Source organism: Hippopotamus amphibius, chromosome 9, assembly GCF_030028045.1.
Source record: "Hippopotamus amphibius kiboko isolate mHipAmp2 chromosome 9, mHipAmp2.hap2, whole genome shotgun sequence".
Lineage (NCBI taxonomy): Eukaryota > Metazoa > Chordata > Mammalia > Artiodactyla > Hippopotamidae > Hippopotamus > Hippopotamus amphibius.
In genome coordinates this window covers 52,968,566-52,990,736 of record NC_080194.1, presented here as the reverse complement: position 1 = coordinate 52,990,736, position 22,171 = coordinate 52,968,566, and the positions used below count along the sequence as shown (strand labels likewise).

The 22,171-nt window shown below is 33.8% G+C and overlaps 1 protein-coding gene across 1 annotated transcript in view; it reads left to right on the top strand.

The window, feature by feature from the left end:
- The first annotated feature begins 3,965 nt into the window (after nt 1-3,965).
- CNTN5 (contactin 5) overlaps nt 3,966-22,171 on the top strand; it is a 1,287,027-nt gene continuing 1,268,821 nt past the window's right edge. Inside the window, exon 1 of the mRNA XM_057750478.1 lies at nt 3,966-4,305. The gene's annotated coding sequence lies outside the window, so the exon portion shown is untranslated. The remainder of the gene's footprint in view (nt 4,306-22,171) is intronic.

Sequence of the window (22,171 nt, the reverse complement as noted above, 5' to 3'; positions counted from 1 at the left end):
CATTTTTATTAGACCAAGATGTCACAAAGCGTGAGCATGAGGATCATTTACAGGAGGTCAGTTATATTCGCAGCCTCTGTAAGCAAAAGCTGGCACTATTAGCACCAAAACAGTCAAATTAAAGCTCTCTCTCTCTCACACCGCTTAATGGTTGTGGTTGCAGATGTTATCAAGACATCTACAAAGTAGGCTATGTTCTTTAGTGTTGGTAACTGAAGCAGCTGTTAAATTAATTGTCAGTATATTTTCCAAGTCTGATTAAGATATGTTTATTTCTGCTTTCACAAAACAGCTGTGATGTAAGTACTAAAACTGATGTTCTAAGAAACCTAAAATAAAGCTAAAATCATCATATGTTGTCCAGTTCAAGTAAAAGTTTACTTTTGGATCTTCATGTTTTATTTATATTTATAGGGACTACAAGTGTATACAGACAATGTAAGATTTTAATGTCTTTAAATTTATTTCTAAGTATTTTCATGTTCACTGTTCTTTTTAGCATAGAATATAGAGAACTAAAACATCAGAACAGAATATGCAAATGCTTGAAAGTGGCTTTATTAAGCAAAGAAAGTGATCCAAGAAAAAGGACTGAACTTGAATTGAGTATTGCTCTGTATTTCCTTTTGTTTTATGGTATAATTTGTTGGGATATAACTGTACTTATGGTCTCTTAACAAGAACCTAGAACCTTATTTAAGTCACATGAAAGGAGAGAAAAAAAAGAGGGCATGGTTTAAAGAAAAAATCTGTAACTCAAATAAGACAAAAGCTTAGGGGCGTCTCAACTGCTACAGATGTGCTGCATCTGCTCATTTGCCCACTGGGGACCAGGAGATAAAGAGATTAAGACATTTACACAAAGATGGTTAGACAACAAGCTCAGATAAGCAACCTGACAGCTAGATCTAGGTACCCTAACCCCTAACGATGGCATGGAGAAAATGACCCACTAAACCACATAACTCACTTACAAACAGTATTTTAATTGATTTAATGTTCAAATACTATTTTATCAGGGTTTATGAGTTGGTTATTTAAAAAATGTCATTAACATTCTGAAATAGAGAGAAACACAAGGTCTTTTAACAATGACTTTTCGAAGTAAACAGCATTAGGATTTTGTAAGAGGGAATGAATACTCATGTCTTTTAATTACAATTGTAAGTCAGGACAATATTTTCAAATCCTATTTTCACATGAGAATAATAGAAAATCTTAGTTATGACGCATGTCAGAAGATTTGGAAAACATGAGTTAGTTTCTTCTTGGCAGACCTCCTACAAGGAAATTTTTTTCTGCTTCCTACTTTATTCAGTTGTTTTTCTAATTTCAAATGTTAAACTGCATATACCTGAACCCTGTGGATACAACAGGATACCAAGGTGAACATGATCTGTATACCCCTCACTTTCCAAACACAACAATTTAAAAACATACAGCATAAACTCCATCATAGCAAATCCTAAGATTTTCAGAAAGATGTAGAAGTCAAAAAGACTAATATATTCACATATAGCACATGTGGATATTAATATAGACTACATAGTATTAATATAGAATACAGAATTATCTAACATAAAATGGAACAGTATAAATTATATAAGAAACGAAGTCACTCATCCTGTCTTGCTGAAATGTGCCCATGTAACCCAGTGGCCCTTAATGACTTGAAGCTAACATTCTAAATTCAAAATAATAGAAATTAACCAGATCCATCCTTTTCTTTCTTCCCCTCTAAATTATCATATACTCTCAAAAGGAAAAGCGCTATTACATCATCTCCTTGTTACAAAAATATGTTCCTGCCAAATTCTTGTAATAATATCACTTCCTTTATAAAAAGTCAAAACATCATAAGCCTTTATATAGAATCTTTTATTAAAAAAGGAGAAAGATTTAATCCATCTATATTCTTTGAAACATAAATTTCCTTGTTCATGTTAACGGTGGGAGGGTGACATGAATCATGTGACTGATAGTGTTTCCTTCTTTACATTGGCTACTATCTTCATGGTAAACTGAGGGCCGTTTCTAACAAAATGTAAATGAATTTTTCTCTCTAAACCTCATTCCTGGCTTCATATATCTCCTACTTATTCCACTTTACCCTATGTCTTGATGTGACTGACCTACATTTTTGATTAATTTTTTAATTGAAAAAATTTCTGTAAGCCAATTTAAATCTTTCTGAAACGATGCTAGTTGAAAGAAAATACATGAAATACATGATATAATGACTCAAATGCCAAGATTATCAAATTACATGTAATATAAAGGTGTTCTAGGAAGTGAAGCAAACTATAAGCAAGCTCAACTTCTGTATCCTCCATTAAGGCTGAATGTGCTCAATTATAATAAACATTTAAAGACAAAAACCCCATTGCATAGAGAAAAAAAATGCTTGAAGCTCTTAGACTTTGAATCTAGTCTGTGATATATTTAAGGAGGTTATAAAAGTGTTGGTGATTCTCTCTGTGAACCAACAGCCTGATGCCGGAGTGGAGCCAGCAAAGCAGAAAAAAAGCCCAGAGAAGTCGACTCTCGGCAAGAATCCTTCAGTTAACACATAAAGAAAATAACCTAATTACTGGAAAGTGGGAAAAAGAAAATAAAAAGTATGGAAGGGTAGAGAAGCATTAAATGTGAACACACAAATTTGTCTTTGCTATGGAACAAGAAATCAGTCCAGATCCTGAGGGTAGCCATTAAAAGCAGAGAGTGGCTGTTTGTACAACATGTGCGGATGAATGAGAAGAAGCCAAGAAACAGGAAAAAGACTAATTTTAATTACCAGAAGAGCTGAAAAAACAAGCACACAGAGCTAGTGCTAGGAAGGCTTCCAGCTATAGGCTGCACGACGTTGTACTCTCCTTGCCAATTAGAGCCGGGCAGACCCCATCGGGGGATTAAGTGAGCAGAAGACTCAGCCTCAGTGCAGGGTCAGGCTGGACGCAAACACACAAGAAAAGCGGACACCAGCCTGCAGCGGGTGTGGCCTCAGGCTTTCACACAGTTTCAGAGATGGACGTACAGAAACAGCAAGCACTGTGTGGGACTGCCTTTCCATTAGGGATAGGTGCTAACGCCATGACCTATGGAAATGCATTGCAAATGTAACATAATTTAACAAACAATTACATCAAAGGAATGCAGAGAATTAGAGAAGGACTCAGAGGCCTGAGGAAAATAGAAGGTTTGGCTGAACAATGGCACTAAAGCTGCCACACTGTGGATTTACCACCTGCGTTATGTTTCCAATTACATCCACTGTGATATAAAAATTCAGAAAAGGGGCTGCTGTCTGAGACGAAGCCCACTATTTCCTCAGCTTATGCAGAAGTGACCCCGGGGCGGGCGGGGAATCAAGGAGACAGAAAAACAGCCTAACAGTTCTGAGATAAAACTCGCAAGGGTATACACGAAGAGAAGTGCTTCCCAGACAGGACCTGAGGAAATTCTCTAAAGTGGAAAAGTCCACTCCCGAGCCGACCTCGGGGAACGCAGCGGTCGGCGCTGCCGCGTGAGATCAAGGCGCCTGACCCCGGGGATCGCAGAGGAGACAGAAGGCGGCGGGCGGGAGGGCCAGGAACTCCTCCGAGACGCCCCGCGCCGTCCGCCGCCGCTGCGTCTGCGCTGGAATCTGTGACTGAAATTCGGGCAGGTTGCGGGCCAGAAAAAGGGGGCGGGGCGCGGTCCGGAGTTAGGCGAGGAGGGAGATAGCGGTTGACTGGGGAGACGCCTAGATGGCACAGAGAAAACCCTCCCAGAGGCAAACGGACCCGCACGCCCCGGGGACGCGCTAACTGAAGCCTGGCGGCTGGCTGCAGGGAGGCGCGGGCGACTGCGGCGGCGGCGGCGGCGGCGGCGGCGGCGCGCGGGGGGCGGGGAGGGGCGCGGGCCGCGCGGGGCCGCACAGCCAGTCAGCGGCGCGGCGCGCGGGCCGCGCGGACGCATTGGCCGGAACGCTCGGGCCCCAAACGCTCCAGCCTGAGGAGGCGCCGCACCTACTTCCCAATATAACCAACTACCGAGCGGGGGAGCGTGACTGCGAGGAGGTGGCCGCCAAAGTGCGGGGAGAGCGCCCGGCGGGAAGGATGCGTTACCTGGGTGCCCTCCTCAGGGAGCGGCCGGGCGAGCTGGAGGATTCCCTCTGAAGGATTAAAAACTCCGCAGTTGCCTTCTGCCACTGGCCGGCGAGGACCCAAGCGACTGCTCCGTTTGAACTGTGCCGACGGGCAGGAGGATGGGAGACGGGAATTGAAGAGTCGCGGAGGAAGGACAGGGGAGTCTGGCGTCTCCTTGGTAAGTGGCTGACATTCCTTCGCCGGTGACTGCTGTCTGTGATTGTGTACTTGGTCTCCCTGGCGCTGACAGTTTGTGACACGCTCGCTTCTGCAAAGCCATCCTTTCTTGCCATGTTGCCAGAATTTAAAAAACTGTCACATAAAACTGCTTTTTTGGTGGTTTTTGTTTTTTGTTTTTTTTTTTTAACCAAACATGCTATTTTTCTCTGCTGGGATTTCAGGTCAGAAAAGTTGAGGCAAGACTAAATATAACCTGTTTGTGTATCTCGTAATGTCATGCAGAATGAGAGTAAACAATTCCTACAACTAAACTGTAACGTGACAGATGACAGGAGACGGTAAGAATTTTTCTAGAAAAGAAACTAAATGTTCGGAATATAGGATGTCGTTCTCAGGTACTGAATGTATGTCTTCTGACTGAGCAGTGTGTTTGTGAGAATAGAGCCCAGATAGCTGGGCATCTGGCAGTGTGATAACTTGTTAAAATTCAGTACGGATGCTCTATAAGTTGGAGTTCTACAAAGTTCTAGAGACTGAAAAAACAGTGTCTTGGATTATGCTAAGGTGTTTTCTCAGTGTTGTATAGGAATGTGACACATTTTTTAAAAGATTATAAAAATATGTTCAGACATCCTTATTGAGTTTTTTATTGAAAAATGGGAGATAATATTAATTTGCATATATATGAACATAGTGTAGATAAACTAAGAATTACAGACAACCTCAAAAATTTTCAGTTGTTTTAATTAACTTTATTTTGAAAAAACAAGAATCCACTAAATATTTTAGAATTATTTGTATAGTTCATAACGTCACTGTCATGAAAAAGGCAATAAATGTGGTAATTAAAGTACAGGTTTGGGAGCAAAAAAAAAAAAAACAAAACTTTTAAACTGTTGTATATGTGAAGTGCCTTACCTGTGTTCAATTCATCCACTTTTCCCCTTAATTTAAAAGATAAAATCACTTAGAGATGGCATACTTTACCTTGATTCTTAATTTTAACTGGAATTAAGGATGAAAGAAATAGATGTACATTAGGATACTAGCATTAAAAACTACAAACAAATAAATAGTGCGTCAAATTTTAAAATCAATAGAGGTATTTTTGATTATTGTTGAACAGCAACAGGGCTGCAGGCATAGCTTATGACTATGACAGCAAGCTTAAAAGAATTCATTGTGATTAATATTGTGACCCTGAACATAAAAGAATTAGTAATGATTAAGTCAGTATTTTGTTCAAAGTGCCTGTAATCAGTTTTCAGCCACTCACAGATGTTTCTTTGCATATTTTCCTACTTCATATTCAAATTATTATAAGTTTTATGTGGACCAGTATATTGAGTCTCAAACTTGACAGGTCTATGTTCTTTTGTTTCAAGTGGAAAGAAACAGTATGTAACAGCACATCACATAAAACAAATGATTAAAAAATAAAAGTTGTTACAAAGAGCAACTAAGGCTGGTGAAGGAAACAATGCATACAATTCACAGTTAAAGGTTAAGAAAAGGAAATGTGATATAAAAGATAAAATAGAATTTGAAAAGTAACTAGCTCGAGTGTGGTGAGATGACATTAAAGCATATTTGAAAGTAGAAAATCAGTGAAATGTTTGTTACAGTATAAGTGCCAATGTTTTGTACAGGGATTGGTGGAGCTTTCAAATTGTTTTTATTGAACACTTCTGAAAACTAAAAAAGTGAGGAGGAAAAACTGTTCATTTTAATTTCTCTTTGATTCCATACATAACTGAATAGAAAGTTTGAATTCTCAAAAGTTAGAAAAAAGAACATTACCCCAATAGATTAAATGCCAGACTTTGCCTGTAAATTGTGAGGCACCTGCATGGGAGGATGCATTTGCAAATAGATCTGAGAAGCTACAGTTGTGGGATTTTTAAATGGATTGCTGAAACACCTTAGTGCTTCCCAAAGTGAACAATACTTCAGCTATTAGGTGGTCTGAAATCTTTATTAAGTTAGGAAGATTGACTAAAATCACACCTTGAATGTACACATAAACTATGTTTATTTAAAAACATGAAATTTGTTTCTTGTGAAAGTTTAATCTTATGTGTCCAATTAAGTAACACTGTCTATTAAAAATGGACCAGGTCTGGTTAATATATATTTCTTTATATATCTTTTTTATTTAACAGTTAGAAAACCTTCACCACCTTCTGGGAAGAGGTTGGAATGTGATTTAATGTCAAAACTGACTTAGTGATCAGGACCAGAGGGTGTCAGTAAAGGGTAGAGGGCTATCTAGATGGAGAAAGTAAGGGCATGCTGTATTAGCCAAGTCATTTTGGGAGTTTGTCTTACTTCTAGATAAAACAAAAGGTATAATTTCATGAAATTAAAAAAAAATGAAAACTTGTCTAAGTGGCTGTAATAGGTTAAAGTTAATTTAACTATAAGTTCGATCGACTAAAACAAAGTTTTATAACAGAGCTTACTCTTCCACATCTATTAAAAACTCATTTAGGAATTTTATGAGGCCAAGATGCTTAAAATATAGTGATCTGCTGAATCCATCTTACCACACATATTTTGCTTACCTGTAGACTTTGAATTGTCTCTGTTTTTAAATGTTTAAAAAATTTGTTTACTGAGAGGTTGGAACCTAATTTCTTAAATAGACCCATATGTGTATATAATTTGGTGTCTCAAAATTCTTACTTCAAGAGCTCAGATTTATTCATCTATTTCTTATTAATGAAGATACAACCATAAAATAAGAGAAGTGTGTATTTCTGGCAAGATATTTTAAATTAGTGTTACAAGGCTGTGCTTATATGTTACATGAACTTCTTAGCACTTTATAGCAGGAAAGAGGCTGGTCGGAAGCTCAAAGCGGTAGAATCTTTGCGAGGTCTGTTTTCTGAGCATTTGTAATCAATAACTCTACATTAGAGATTGGTGCATTTTAAAAAGTAATGAAGTATATAAAAACTCTGTAACACTTAAGATTTAGGATTAAAAACTATTATGAACCATGTTCCGTATCTGTATCCAGACCCTTTCAATTAATTTCTCCTGTTTTATAATTTTTGATATTCAAATGTATAATGTTAGGAAGATTGTGATAAATGGAATATTATTAGTTTATATTCTTCCCAGATACTTTGAACAGTTTTTTTAGTTAATTATTTTCATGAAAAGGAATAAAACAAATTTGGTAGTGTTGCACTGATACAGTGGATATGAGAGTAGCTTTTAAAATGGCTTTATTATATATTTACTTTCTAGGAGGATGTTACATTTTTTTACTTAAGTTGTTTGGTGGTATTAAACTATATCCCAGAAACTTGATATAAGACTGTGTATTGAACTTCCTTTATGTTTTACCTATTATAAATATGTATATAAGCTAAGTACTTAGCGTTTTCATCCTTATCAAGCCCTTATGTTAAAACACAATATTTAATTTCATATTACAGAGTATTTCATATTGTAGTTTTGACCTTACAGACTTCTTAAATGTTTCAGTGGAAACATCAGCTCATAAGACTTAAGAGGCAGCCAAAATATGGAAAATAAATCAAAGTTCAGTCCTTTTTGTGGAAATCAAAATAAATGAATAAATCCATCATTTCTTAATCTAGTATAAAATAGTGTGAGATTTATCATTTGTGAGAAACTTTAGAAAGTATAGTCATGTTATTTTATCACGTGTTTCTGGAGCTGGAATTCCTTGTGATCACTGTCATTTTTAAACAGTTCCAAAAATGTTTTATTGAATGCATTTGACAGCACAGGTGCAGAACTGATTTTTCTTTTGGTCTTCTTAGTGGTCCCTTAAAAATCCATAATGACCTAGATAGCTTGCTTCCCTGTGGATACCATTTTTTATTTATTTTTAACAAGTGGACTTCTCTTAAAGATCTGGTAGGACTTGCACATTAACTCTTATTCCAGTCATGGTTCCAAATATTTCCTATGCTCACTTGTATAGATGAAAAAGCTATAAGTTTCCCCGCAAACGTACCTTTATACTTTGTGTCTTTACTCTAAAATATGGACCTGCTTAAGGGTTACAGTGACTAATTTGAACATTATCCAAAAATTAAGCAATTGTATGTCGGGCAAGGAGGAAGATGAAAGTATTTCATTCATCTGAGTGATCAAAAACTCTTGTTTATGACCATTGACTGGAAAAGTATGATTATATGCATAAACATTTTATAAGGGCGAATAAGAGTCTGATCCTTATTCTTATAGCTGTTAAATGCTCAAGGAGGAGATCATCTTATTGTCCCTTATGATCCAGTAAAGTAGCTATAGCATGTGGAGTTTAGGAAGAGACATTTTGCTGATCACTTAGGTGATAAAAGGTAGATTAAAATTCTCTTGGTAGTCATAATATTGGCAGAAACATTCATCATGAGGCTAAAAAATATAGGGGCTCTTACTGAGAGAGATTTTATAATAGGGTAATTATAGTTAAAATGTATAGAGTCCTAAACAGATTCTTAATATACTTTCACAGATATTTCACTAGTTGCAGTAGTTTGTGTTTAGGAGATAACTAGTGGAGAAATAGTACATTTATTTGGTGAAAAATTTCCTTTTAAGTATATGAACTTTCATTTTTATATTCTCAGGTATTTAATTTCTTATTTATAAGTATTAAAGAATAAAATTTTCTGAAACTAAACCAAAGGTAACAGAAAGTTTAATTTTGATTATCCTCAGTTCTCCCATTTCAGTTTTTATAAGAATTGACTTTTAAACAATATAATATTTGATAAGATACTATTGTACTTTATAGCCTCTAAAATTACAGAATAATATGAAATCCCTGGTGATTAAGATGAATATTAATTGGAAGAAACAGGTTACATTGGGAATTTTAAAAAGAATTCTTGTTTTCTAGAAATAAATTTTTATTTGTCTTTTCATAATCATTAACTGTAAAATTGTTTCCTGGGCACCTAAACAAATTTAAGTGCCCCCCCTCAATATTTCTGAAAACATTAGAAAATTCTCATACTTAATCTTAGTTAGATTTTGATTTTGTCTTATTTTGTTATTTTGAAACTTTCCTCTTTATATTCCTTTCTAAAAGATGTAGACTAGCTTAATCTAGTCTCATGTTCAAAAATGAATAAAACTATGTTACTGATGATTAATTTTGCCAATTTTGAGTATATTTAATGATAAATTCAAAGGTTGTCTTTTATAATAGAACTGATACCTTAAACTTCATAATTTGACACTCTTTGTCATTCAATGCCGTTATTCTAATGACAGTGTGTAAGGCAGTGAATGAAAGTTCCTAGTGCTATAATAAGCATTCTCATTAAATATAAGCACAAATCTCATGAGTTACTGATGATAAATAAATTATTTGGACACTTAAAAAAAGCTGACAAAATAATACCATTTAGTGTGAGGAGGAGCTCATATTTTCACTTATTTAGCGTGAAGAGTAATAAAGATATAAAGAGGTGAAGTGATATGTTCAAAATTACATTTGATTGGAATTAGAACACAATTCTCTTTAATGTCTAGGTTAAGCTTTTTATAGTTTATAACTTTTTTGCTATCAAAATCTTAATTATTTTGATATTTACTCAAATCAAGCTTAGAATATAAATATATGTCATGTTTTTGTTGCCATTGATTATCTGTAAAACATTGTCTTTTAAGACTGGAAAATTAAAAATCCAGTTATACTAACTCAGAGGAAACAGCTATACCCATATTCTCTTAACCAAAAACTGAATGTCTAGACAACTTAATTGCTAGATGTGAACTTTTTCACAATGAACCCAGTGTGCACTCAACAGCTAAATTAAACGGGAGAAGATTTTTGACAGTTTCACTTAAGAAATCTGGGAACCCAAGTAGGAAAAGAAATGTATTTGATTTTTTCCACTGTATATTTATAAAGGACTATCCATTTCTTTTGTTAATATGTTTTTTCCTGTATTGGCAGTTGTTTTTTTCAGTAATACATGTTTAATGGGATGAAATAGAAAATCAGTGAGAAATATGAGGAGAAAACATTCCTGTGAATTGATAAGGAAGGGTAAAACTTAACTTATGGGCTTCCTTAGGACTATAAATTTTAGCAATTAATAAAATGCAAAGTGGAAGGTGAAATAGAGGTTCTCTAGAAATACGCACTATTTTTCTGAATTTTAGAATTCAAATATCGAATTTTATATAATTTCTAGTTTTACTGTTACAATAATAAATGAATTAAACACAGTAAATTTCAGCCTGAGATAGTATATAGTTATCATTGTGTCTGAACCAAAGTTCCTCTAAACTTAACTTTAATAACATGATGTACATTATTTTAGAATGAATATATGCTAAATTTTTTCTTCTGTAGAACTGAACATGGTAAACTATAAAATAGGCACAGTGCAACTCAGTGCAAAGGCAATTATATGTTGCTGGGTTTCTTATGTAATATTATTTTTACAGATGTCTTCTCTCAAATTTTTCTTTGTCTAATTATGACAAGAGCTTTTTGTGTGTCCATATGGGGTGACTTCATATTTTAAGACTCTTTTCCTTAAAAACTGAGTATTTGAAGATGACAAGATAAATTTACTTAAAGATGAGGTAAAAGACTGGCTGAAATGATTAATGGCTGATTTGAGGGTTTTTTTCTACTTTATGCATATAACCAAACTTTGCAAGTAACTCTAGTAGAAAATATGAAATGTATTCTCCAACTTCAAAGAATAAATGATCCTTAATATTGTTTGAATTTTTACTTTCTTTAGATATTTACTCACCTACAACTTACTTTGAAATTTTCTGTATTTTCAAAGAACAGTAACCTTAGTAGGAAAGACTGGTTACTTGAGATTTAAGTTAAATGATCCAGAATGGATTTTATGAAAATTTACCATAATAACTGTTTGAAAACTTATGACTATATTTGTTTTTCATTCCTTAAGGTGGTCTTGGTGGTATACACCTCAATGAGTAAAATGAATGAAAAGTAACTCTTCACATATAAAGTAATTTCTACATTATTTCACTCACTCAAATGGTCTATAGTGGGCAGTTGTAGTTAAGTAAGAATATAATTGGGAATAAGTAGTTCATGGGTTGGTGGAGGAAATAAACACATAGGGTGAATATAATTCAGTGTGAAATGTGCAGTTATAGAGTTATATACAGCTAAGATGCAAATTTTCAATATTTCTCCTTTTGGAGATGGCTGTTAGTCTACTCCTACTGAGACTTTCCAGCATAGACTATTTCATGCTAGCGTTCGTTCTCTAATTGCTGCATTTACTTCCTAGTGCCTAAGGTATTTTCAAGTACCTTTGGTTCTAAGATTCACCTAACCACTTTAAGTGAATGTTATGTTTTTCTATATCTCATTATAGTGCTAACTTTAGTATCTTTGACCCATATAGTCCCTGATGATATAGACAAATTTGTGGTAAAATGAACATGGCTTAGATGCTGTAAAAATATGCAGTTCTTATATGTTGTTATAAATAAACTTGATTTCTTTCAGTTATTAAGTATGGAATATTTGTGGTGCTGGGGCTGATGATACTTATTTTATAGGAGTGGATTAACTGATGCTGTGAAACTTTGCTTACACAGTCTCTTCCAGATAATCGTAGTAATAGTGGCAGCAGGGCAGGTAGTAAGCATTATTTTGATAAGTGTAGTAATATATCTACTGCTATAAAGAGGTAGTATGGATTAGGGGATTTGGTGTTTGAATTTTAGGGTTCAGTTTTGGCTGTACAATTTATATCTATGTAATTTTAGAAAAGTTACTTAACCTTTCTTTACATGCAAAATTAGGATAGTTAATGTCATGCAGTTGTGATAATATAAAATAAAAAATCTACTTTTCAATGACAAAAAAATGACAGTGTTAGAAACATCAAAAACTTAAGTCTGGGAAGAAATTTTGATTTTACTCCAATTCCTATTCTAACATAAACTTTTAAGTTATCTGTCTGTCAAAATATTCTGTTTTTGTATGAGGCACAATGCTGTTCTAAGTGTAGAAAAGTGATATCGAGATGTATAGACCATGATTCTTTAAAGATTATTCTGTGCATCTTCTTTTTTATTCGAGAAATTTACTTCGATAGGCATTTCTTACAAAATTAGTGTTTACAGTACCACTTACTTTTGGGGATCCAAAGGAAGTGAGAGGTTTGATCCCTGACAATGGAGAGGTGGAAAATTGTCAATCAGAACACAATTTAATAAGAACCTTAAGAAAATGTACTAGTAAACATAACTATTGAGATATGTCCTACAATTTTAAAGGTCCTTGGAGGAACAGATATGGTCATGGTGGGGATGGATTAAACTGACTCCCCAGGCAAAATGAGAAACATTGGGACTTGAAGGAAATTTCAATTATGGATGGCAAAGGCTCTTTTTCAGTTGGTGAGAATGTTACCGAGTCTAAGCTCACTCTGCTCCCCACCTGACAGGCCAATGAATTGGAGACAAGGTGTTGAGGCAAGGAATACGACTTTATTTGGAAAGCTGGCAGACTGAGAAGATGACAGACTAGTGTCTGTCAAAAAACCATCTTCTCTGAGTCAGAATTCAGGCTTCTTTTATACTAAAATGGGAAGGGGGTGTTTTTGGGTGTTGCAGACTTCTTGGTGCCAGAATCCTTTGTTCTTGCAGCGGTCCAGGTAGGTCAGATCATGATGTTCCTGTAAACCTCCAGCAACGCAAATGTTATTCTTTCTTGTGCAACTTTCATGAATGGAAAAGTGTTATACCCTTAAAGGTCAGTGGCTTGAGAATGGGTTATCTTCTGTATATTTTAGGCTATAAAGCAACATTCTAAACTTGTAGCAAAAGCAATAGAATACAAAGGTTAATGTAAAATAAACAGATCCAACATGGAGTCCAATTTAGCTTTTCCCTCTTAGAAGAAGAGAGGCAGAAATGAGGTTGATGTTTGGAAGGAAGTAGAAAGGTTAATTAATGTAAAGAAAGGACTCTTTGTAATGCAAAAAAGTTGATATATGTTAAATGAGGAACAGTAAAGGATTCTGGGAGACAATTGAAGAATTGGGATTTTGATCAAAAGCAAGATGAGAACAGTTCATTGTAAGAGTGGATGGTATTAAGAAGGAGGTTCAGCCCCAGTTTTTTGCCTTGCTGTGACTTGGACAAGTCACTGCCTCAGTTTATTAATCTCTCAAGCAAGAAAGTAAAGGATTTTTTTTTCAGGTTTTGATCAATCGAGATTCAATGGCTGTGTGCGATGTGAGGTTTCGATGAAGGGGAAAATTGAAACAGAATTATAGGTGTGGACAGCTGAGTTTAGGACAGAGTCCACCAAACAGTGGTAATGAAAGAAGAGATCATGTTCCTGGCATATGGGGAGGCCATGGAAAGAATATGTGCTTGTTACACCTATGCTTGATCCTGGCTCAGCAGCTTCCGTTTGTTTCCTTGAGCAAAACAATAAGCTTTCTAAGCTTTTATTTTCCTGTGAAAGGATAATATTAACTACTACCTAACATTTTTTTTTAAAGAAGGAAATGACACTGTAGGTTCAGGAGGCAAAATCATTTTCTTCATATCTTTAGGTCTTCATGCTTACAAAATTCTCATTTTATGTTTACATTCAAGAAATAAAGGCAGAAAAATCATTTGATTTCTGTATAAAAATACATAGGTACAGTCCTCGCAGTTTTCCAAATATGAGGAAAATCACTTAATTTCTTGGCACAACATTGTAAGTTTGCTCATAGGTGCTTTCTTTTCATTGTCTTAACTTCACTTGCACGTATTTAAAGAGAATACCCGATTTGGGTCTTTCTTACAGGGTGAGTCAAAAATTATCCGCACTCCAGTTATATTAAAACTCCTGTAAATTCTACAGCCAGAGTGCAGATAATTTTTGACTCATCCTCATATTTTACTGTCTTTTGATTTGCCTAAAAAAAAAAGAAGTCTTTAATGTCCCTTTACAAAATTACTTAGAGCATAGATTCTATTTTGGTAGGAGGGGGAGATGTTTCAAATATTGTTTTTGAATCCCATGTGATTGCAAAATGGTGTAGAATGACTTCATTTGAAAATACTAAATTCCCCCAATTATTTTATTCTTCCATTTTTATCACGTTGTTACTTTAAAAAAAAATGTGAGTGGCTCATGCGACAATCTTTAAATGCTAATTTACTACTAATTCATTAAAACAAATAGAAAAGGAAATTTTTTAAATTGTGAATTTTCATTAGATATAATAGCAAAAAGATTTCGGTTTGCAATGATTTTACAGATATGTTTTTCTACAAATAATATTTGATATATTACTTTTTGTGGCTTGGCTACTATGACAATAAGAGTTATTATCAACATACTTTAGGATTAATATGCTACTTTAAATATGTATATGTTTTGTACAACCAGTCAACAACTTCCTCCAATATATACATATCATTTTATTATTACAGAAGATTTCATAGATTAGAAAAAAATGGAAGAAACAAATCTCACAAAAAATAATCTCTTTCAAAAAAGTGTGGTACTGGGTCTGGAGATATTAGAGACAGAGGGAAAAAGAAAAGTGGAGAAAACTACAAAGCAGACAGGAGAGGGAGCTGATAGAAAGCAATTTTACACTGTTCCATGACAATGTGATTAAGTAAGTATTCATATCATGAGATGTTTTTAAAAATGCCTGGAGTGGATATTTCACCTGAAACAAAAGTGTCTTTTTATCTTTTTTTTTTTTTTTGTAGTTGTCTTATAAGATAATAGGTTTCAGATGTAGACACATGGTTGATTTTCCCATATGGAAGATTGAAATTTTGTCTATTAAAATAATTGTGTAGTTGCTCTGATAAAAACTAATTTAGGAGAAAGTAATGATTTAGTGTTCTTCTCATTCTTATTTTTTTCTGTAGATATTCTGCATGATCAGATGTCTCCTACATGTTAAAACTTTAATAGATGCTTGAAAGTTAAGACAACTATCTTGATTTATTTTCAAATTGATTACCTTTTCCAAATCTTAATCTTTATTTGGTTAATGTTTGCTTTTAGCTACTGTTTAGATAAATGGTCTGTCTGAGATCAGTTTCTTTTTTAGCTGAAGAAATTACTCTATTATTAGGTTCTTTTATCCTTTCATTTCAAACACACTAGGGTAATTCAAGTTTTCTCAAGAAGAAAAAAGAAAACACAAATACAAATAGATACATCTTATTACTCTTTTTTCCCTAGGTATAAATAATAGAAACATCGTGTTAAGGATTAGTTTAAGAGGACATTGTTTTGTAGAGATATTACTTTTTGGTAACAAAGGATATGTATAACTTTTTCTAGCTCTCCATTGATAAAGAGTAGAGTGTTGTCTGAGAATTACTCCAGATATAATCCTGAGATAGTTTATGTTAGAATACAAATGATCTGCTCCATTGGGTTTGTTATCAACCTAGCCACTGTATGATAAAGCAGCTCTCACAAGTCAGAATCTAGAGAATGAACACTGTTGCTGTCATCTCTTTTTTTCCTCACATGGTGGAATTGACAATGAACAGTATAAAAATAATATAAAAGCCCTAAAATGTTTATCTAGTTCTTCCTCTCAGAAGTAGCCATCCTCAACAGGATTTTGTATGTACAGCCTTTGTGAAACTCTTATACCTTTTTTTTACTGAAAATAATTTTGGTTGTCTACATTACAGTTCAAAAAAGTATATAATTTTTGAACACTTTAAACCACTTCATAATAAAGGTATACCATAATTATATAAATAATTCTTAACTTAAAATTGTTTGTCAATTTAGTTTATATACAAATACTAATAAATATGAAATGAAAGTTCTTATATATATATTTTTACATAAGTGTCTATAGATCTAGAAGTAGAGATGCTAGGTCAGTGAGAATATGCATTTAAATGTTGGTTTTACTGCGAAGTTTCCCTCCACAGGGATGGTTCCAATTAGTACTCCCACCAACAGTGTATTAGAATGTCTGTTTTTCCACACTGTAGCCAGTACAGGGTATTACCAAACTTTTATACCCAGTGGAATAGATGAAAAATAACTTATTTTTGTTTTAATTTATGCCTAATATTTTGAACTTTTTATATATTTAATAAAACATTTTTTAACCTACTGTTCTTGCCCTTCCCCAGTTTGTCTATTGAGTTGATGTTTTTCTTATTGCCTTTACATATTAACTGAAACCAATAAACTCATAGCAGCAAGAAGTCAACTAAAAATGCTTTGAGGCATTGCCAAATTTTTGAAGAAATAAAATGCACATCTGTGAAAAGCCAGAGATATTTTATAAATAACATTGTTGTCCCTCCCCACTCTGCTGTGTGCAAAAGACCCAGTGGAGTTAAAATGAGGAGGAGACAATTCTACTTGGTTAGACCAGAAAAGGCTTCAAGAAAAGGAACATTTCTGGAGAAATGAGGCCTCTCATTTTCACGCCAGCCTTCCAAATAGCATTCACACAACACAGGTTCAGGGCATCTTTCACTGGAATAACGTCTCCAGACTGGTTTATCTCCCTCTATTCTCCAATATGTCAGTCTTCCTGATGGAGTAATCTTTCAAAGATTCAAGTCTTGTCATGCCATTTCTTTGCTTTGAAAGTTCTAATGGCACCTACTGTTTGAAGAACATGTTTCAGATTCAGCAGTATGCCATAACTGATCTTTAGAAACCCCTTTAAGTCTCCTCTGCAACTGCACCAAGGTACGCATTGTAGATTAAGCCAAAACCTGTCATTATATTTCTATACTTTTGCTGACATTATTTCTTCTGCCAAAAATTATGCTTCCAGATATCTCCATGCAAAAACTGCTTTTCCTACCAGGAGATCACAAGCTGCTTTAAAAATAGGAACATATTTTGATCATTTAAAAAAACCGCTTTGTGTAACATGAACAAGTGAAATGTTTATTTAATTAACTTAGTCCTTGGTCCTAATATAATTCTCTAATAACCTGACAGAGTCAATAAAACTCTTTATTTGTCCAAGTTGTCTTTTCCTAATTGTAGTAAAGAAACCAAACTTGTATATCCTTGAAGAATTTGTGATGAAGATTTTACAAAAAAATTTAAAATTGTATTTAAGTTTCAAGATCAACTGAGTTTCTGGATTTTGCTGCATCTGCATGGCTCATTACAAAACACAGACATTGCTGTTATAAAAACATGGGCAGTAGACCAATACTTACTTTAGCTCTTCTGAAACATGGGCAAATATTTTTCATTTTATATGTCATTTATAAATGTGAGTCAGTTCCACGAAGTTAAAACTTCTTAGCATAAAGAAGTCAAGAAGGATATATACTATTTTATGCCTATTAGGAAAAGTTTATAATGAAAAATGATGTATCATACATTATGCTTGAATTTCACTTTCAACAAATTCGCAACCTGCTAACATAAGATACATTTCTGTCAGATACCAAAGTTGTCATAAGAATAATAAACAATTAACTGAAAACTGAAAAGGCATTTCCTGTACCTTTTCAGTAGAATTCAGTTTTTGTCATAGATATCTGTTTGGGGTCTATTTTAAATAAAGCATGATTATCTTATTCTTAAAAATAATGTTTCCCCCATTCTGGTATATGTTTTAATAACAATTAAAAACTGAGTCCATAAACTCAGTGTCATAAGGTCATAGAAACATCAGCAATACAAAAGTAGTAAATGTGTTTTAGGAGAAAAAAGAAAAGGAAAATCCTAAAGAGGATTTCGATCCAACAAGCCTAAAGGTGTTTCTTAGCTTTTCAGATCATTGACTGTATTTGTCTGGGGGTGCTGTTACCTCCTTTATTCCCTGTGCTTTTTTCTTCATCTTAAGATCTCATCCTTTGAACCAGTTCCCTCTGAACAAGAGCTCTGTGTCATCAACAGGAAATACTATGGAACTGCATAAGGATCTACATTCTTATTTTTTTCCATCACTAGACAAACTCAGAAAAGCCAAGCTGCTGTTCATTGTATTCTCTCTGCCTCAATAGAAAACACTAAAAGTAGAAATCGAATAGAAGACCAAGACTCCTTTCTGAGATCAGGGAAAAATAGAGAGTTTACAAGTGTCAAACACAAAAACACTAGCTGGAATCACAAACATTTCAGTGTGTACAGTTAAAATTACCTTCTCATCTCTGTGATTTTACGGAAGAGTATGGGTAGTTACTTAATGAGGGAAAAAATGAATGAATGTGTATACTTGCTGCAGAGCACTGAATCCAAAAGCAGAAAAGAAGCCAATTGTTGTATTAGCTTCTGTGGTGCTAGTGCTGAGAAATAGATGGCTGGGGGAATCAGCAGTACCCTATCAAACATTTAAAAAAAAACGTTCCTTGGCATTCCTAAAAGTCTATGAAAAAATTTCAGAGGTTTTTTACATTAAAAAAAAATGGTGTAGCATGTCAGAGCATCAAAAACAAACAAACAAAAAAACACCTCAAATAAATTGCATATACACATTTTAATTTGGTAATTTTAGGCTTAGCATTTTTTAGCATGTAATGGGGGTTGGAGGGTTTATCCTTCATTTTGCCTTAAAATCAATTTGCTCCGAACAGTTCCCCAGCAGGTCTTTACTCAGTAGCAGAGGGATAAGAATTTGGTCTCTTTGGACTGCTATTACCAAGGTGCTGCTTAGAGGGGGACAGTTACTGGAGAAAAAGGCAAAAGATGATTAAGTATGATACAAATGTATGTAAAGTTTGAAAGAAAAATAAGAAAACATTATTTAATGATTAAAACCAAGACCATTTTATTTGTTTTTATATTTATATAGGTTGTTTTTTATTCCAAACACTGTGAAACTCTCAGAAACTGAAGACATGACTTAAATTATTAGTCTTGGAAAAAACTCCTGTAGCAAAGGTTTATCATAAAAATAATTAGACATTAAGTACATTATACTGTATATATACATTATACTATATATGAAATAAATATTGTACCTGCCTGATTAATGAGCATAATACTGATATTTGATAATATTTGATGCCATTATGCTTAGGCTTTCTTTTTACCAGTTAACTACATTTCTTTACACATAGTTTGAGTTTTAAAAACCTGAAGCTATAAAAATTCAAAGAAAAATACCAAAAAAATAAATAAAAGAAATGAGATCATACAAAAATAAAAGTAAAAAATGAGTACCCTTCAATTCAGCCCGAATTTATTTGCTACTTACTGTGTGCAAGGCAAGTTGACATGTGGATGGTGCAAACACGTTTTTAAATATTAAGAGTATATCAAGTTTACCCTGAACTTTTTATGTGTAAATTAAAACCTCAGAATATCCATTATGGTTTTTCTGATGCATATATAGAGATATTGTATATACTTTCAATTACCTTTTCTGTTAAAAGAAGAGAAGTCTGTTCCAAATCTGAAGTATTTCAGCATTAACATTTCTTTAGTCATAATTTTAGGGCTCATTACAAGATTAAAAAACAAAACTGCAAAATTTAATTAATGCCCTTCCAGATAATAAAGCAATATTACTAATAGTAATAATAATAAGCAATTTAGGAGATGTAAACCAAAGCTACAAAGAGAAAGAAATGTAATTTTGTTTTAACTTGAAGTACTCTTCTCAAATCTAGAAATCTCTATTTCTCATTTCTCATTTATTCAATAAGAACACAAAACTGAGTAAGACAGACTGCTCTGGCCTTGAATTTTCAGAACAAGACCTTAGCTTGATGGAGTAGGTATTTATCATCATGAACCATCTCTATGAACATTTTTATTATTTCAGAACTTACCTGCAAATTTTACTTCTTCAAAACTTTTGTTTCCACATCTGCTTTTATTCAGTCATTTTTTTCCTTTTCTTGGGTCTCCACCCCTCAGTTTTTTGCAATCTCTCTAGTATCTTAAGTGTCTCCATTTCACTAGCTTTCTTTTTTCCTAAAACGTATACAAGCTGGTCCAGTCTTAAAAATAAAAGTAAGCCGCCTTCTTGTCCTGCTTTTGCTCAAGCTACTACCTTATATGTAGTTTCATACTTCCCTTCTCCTTCAGACTCATTTGTTGGCATAACTTCTCTCTCTTCCTCTCAGTTCAATGAATATCATTTTACTCAAGTCTATTCCCATCACCAAATAAATAAGACTCTTACCAAATGTTTGTTGAAGAATACACGAATCCTATCATGTTCTTTCATTTCAGTATGATTATACCCATGAAATGTAGTTTTAGATGAAAGTTGTGGGTAATGTACAGAGTGCTATTTATTATATTTTTAAGGGCGATAATTTAACTTTCATGTCTGAATCAGTAATACTTATTTGAGTATTTTTGTAGACTAAAAATCTCTAATCTGGACATGACATTAGCCTAATTTTGTAATGATGATTTCATGGAAACAATATAGATAGCCCTTGGCATATGGAGATATGCCACCATGTTCCCCACTTCACTGTCTGCATATACTGTTCCTTGGCCTGTAATAGTCCTCCCTCTTTGTTTACCTAAATACTTCCTACCATTTAGATCTAGAGTATCACTTCCTCAAAAAGGCAACTATCTGTCTCATAATTTTCTCTTTTAGCAATTTTGTTCCCTTTATAACATTTATCAAATTATGTGATCATATGATTATCTGAGTATTTATTTGATAAATAGCACACTTCCATTTTTGAAACTCGTAAGGGTTCAAATTTTATTTTATGCATTTTGCAAATAGTACATTGCCTGGAATACAGTGGGCACTTGGTGAATACTTATTAAATGAATGAGCAAGTGAAGGAACACAGATGCAGTCTGTGGTGGATTTAATGCACCAGTTCCAGTAGTTGAGGAATTAGCATTTCCATTAATCTCCATAGTGTGCTGCCATAACTCCACGGGACTGTGATTCCTTCTCAGACATTTAAATTTTAATTTAAATTTCTCAAGATCCACATAGCTTTCTTTGTTGTTAGGCCCCAAACCATTTCAGCCACATACCTACCATTCTTCAATAGAGGTGTCTCCTTGAACCCTGAATTAATTTGACTAAAGCCTTTCCTATCCTTGAGTAGAGAATGAAGAATACATTCTGGGAAAGGAGTTGGGGGGGAAAAGTGTGTTTTTAAAACAAAATTCACAAAACTCATTTCCTAGAATGTTGCTAAGCATTAGAGGAATAAAATCAAGGTGCCATAGGAATTAACTTCTAAATTGTACTATTTTATCATATTAGAATAATTAAAAGTGGCACTATCAAAGATCAGGTTTTCTATACTTAAAGAATAATAAAAAAGTATAATACCTTATAATTAAAGAATGGTCACTTGATGTAAATGAAAATAGACTAGAGGAATATTGCTATCTTAGAAAGTAGCTAAAGTATTGTTGACATTTGATTCTTTAGAGTCTTTAACCTAAAACTCAATTTTCTATATGGTATTGACTGAATCTTAATAATTTCCTAATATTAAATATTATTCACATTCATGTTTTTCTACTCACACCAGTTTTGCCCATGATAAAATTAAGACAATCTCAGTTTAAAGACAGAAAAGACATTAGAATTTAGATTACACAGTATTAACTAAAAATCTGAGTGTCTAGAGGTTTCTGTGGAACATTGATTCCAAATGCCACCCAGAGTGAATTGTTCTCTTTCTATTTTTTGTATGACTGTCTGAACTCATGGATGTTCTGATGGTGAGACAATGCAAGAGAATTGTTTTAACGTCTCTGAAAATAGTCTACCAGTTATTCAATAAACAACATGAAGTAAGTTTCTATCATGTGCTAAATCACTTAAAGCATTAATTATGTCAATATTCACTGCAGAGAAAAAAAGTGTTTCTTATACCTAGTAGGTAACGAATATGAAATAGCAATCAAATCTTGTTGTGAGATGTTATACATGAAATATAATTGCATGCTT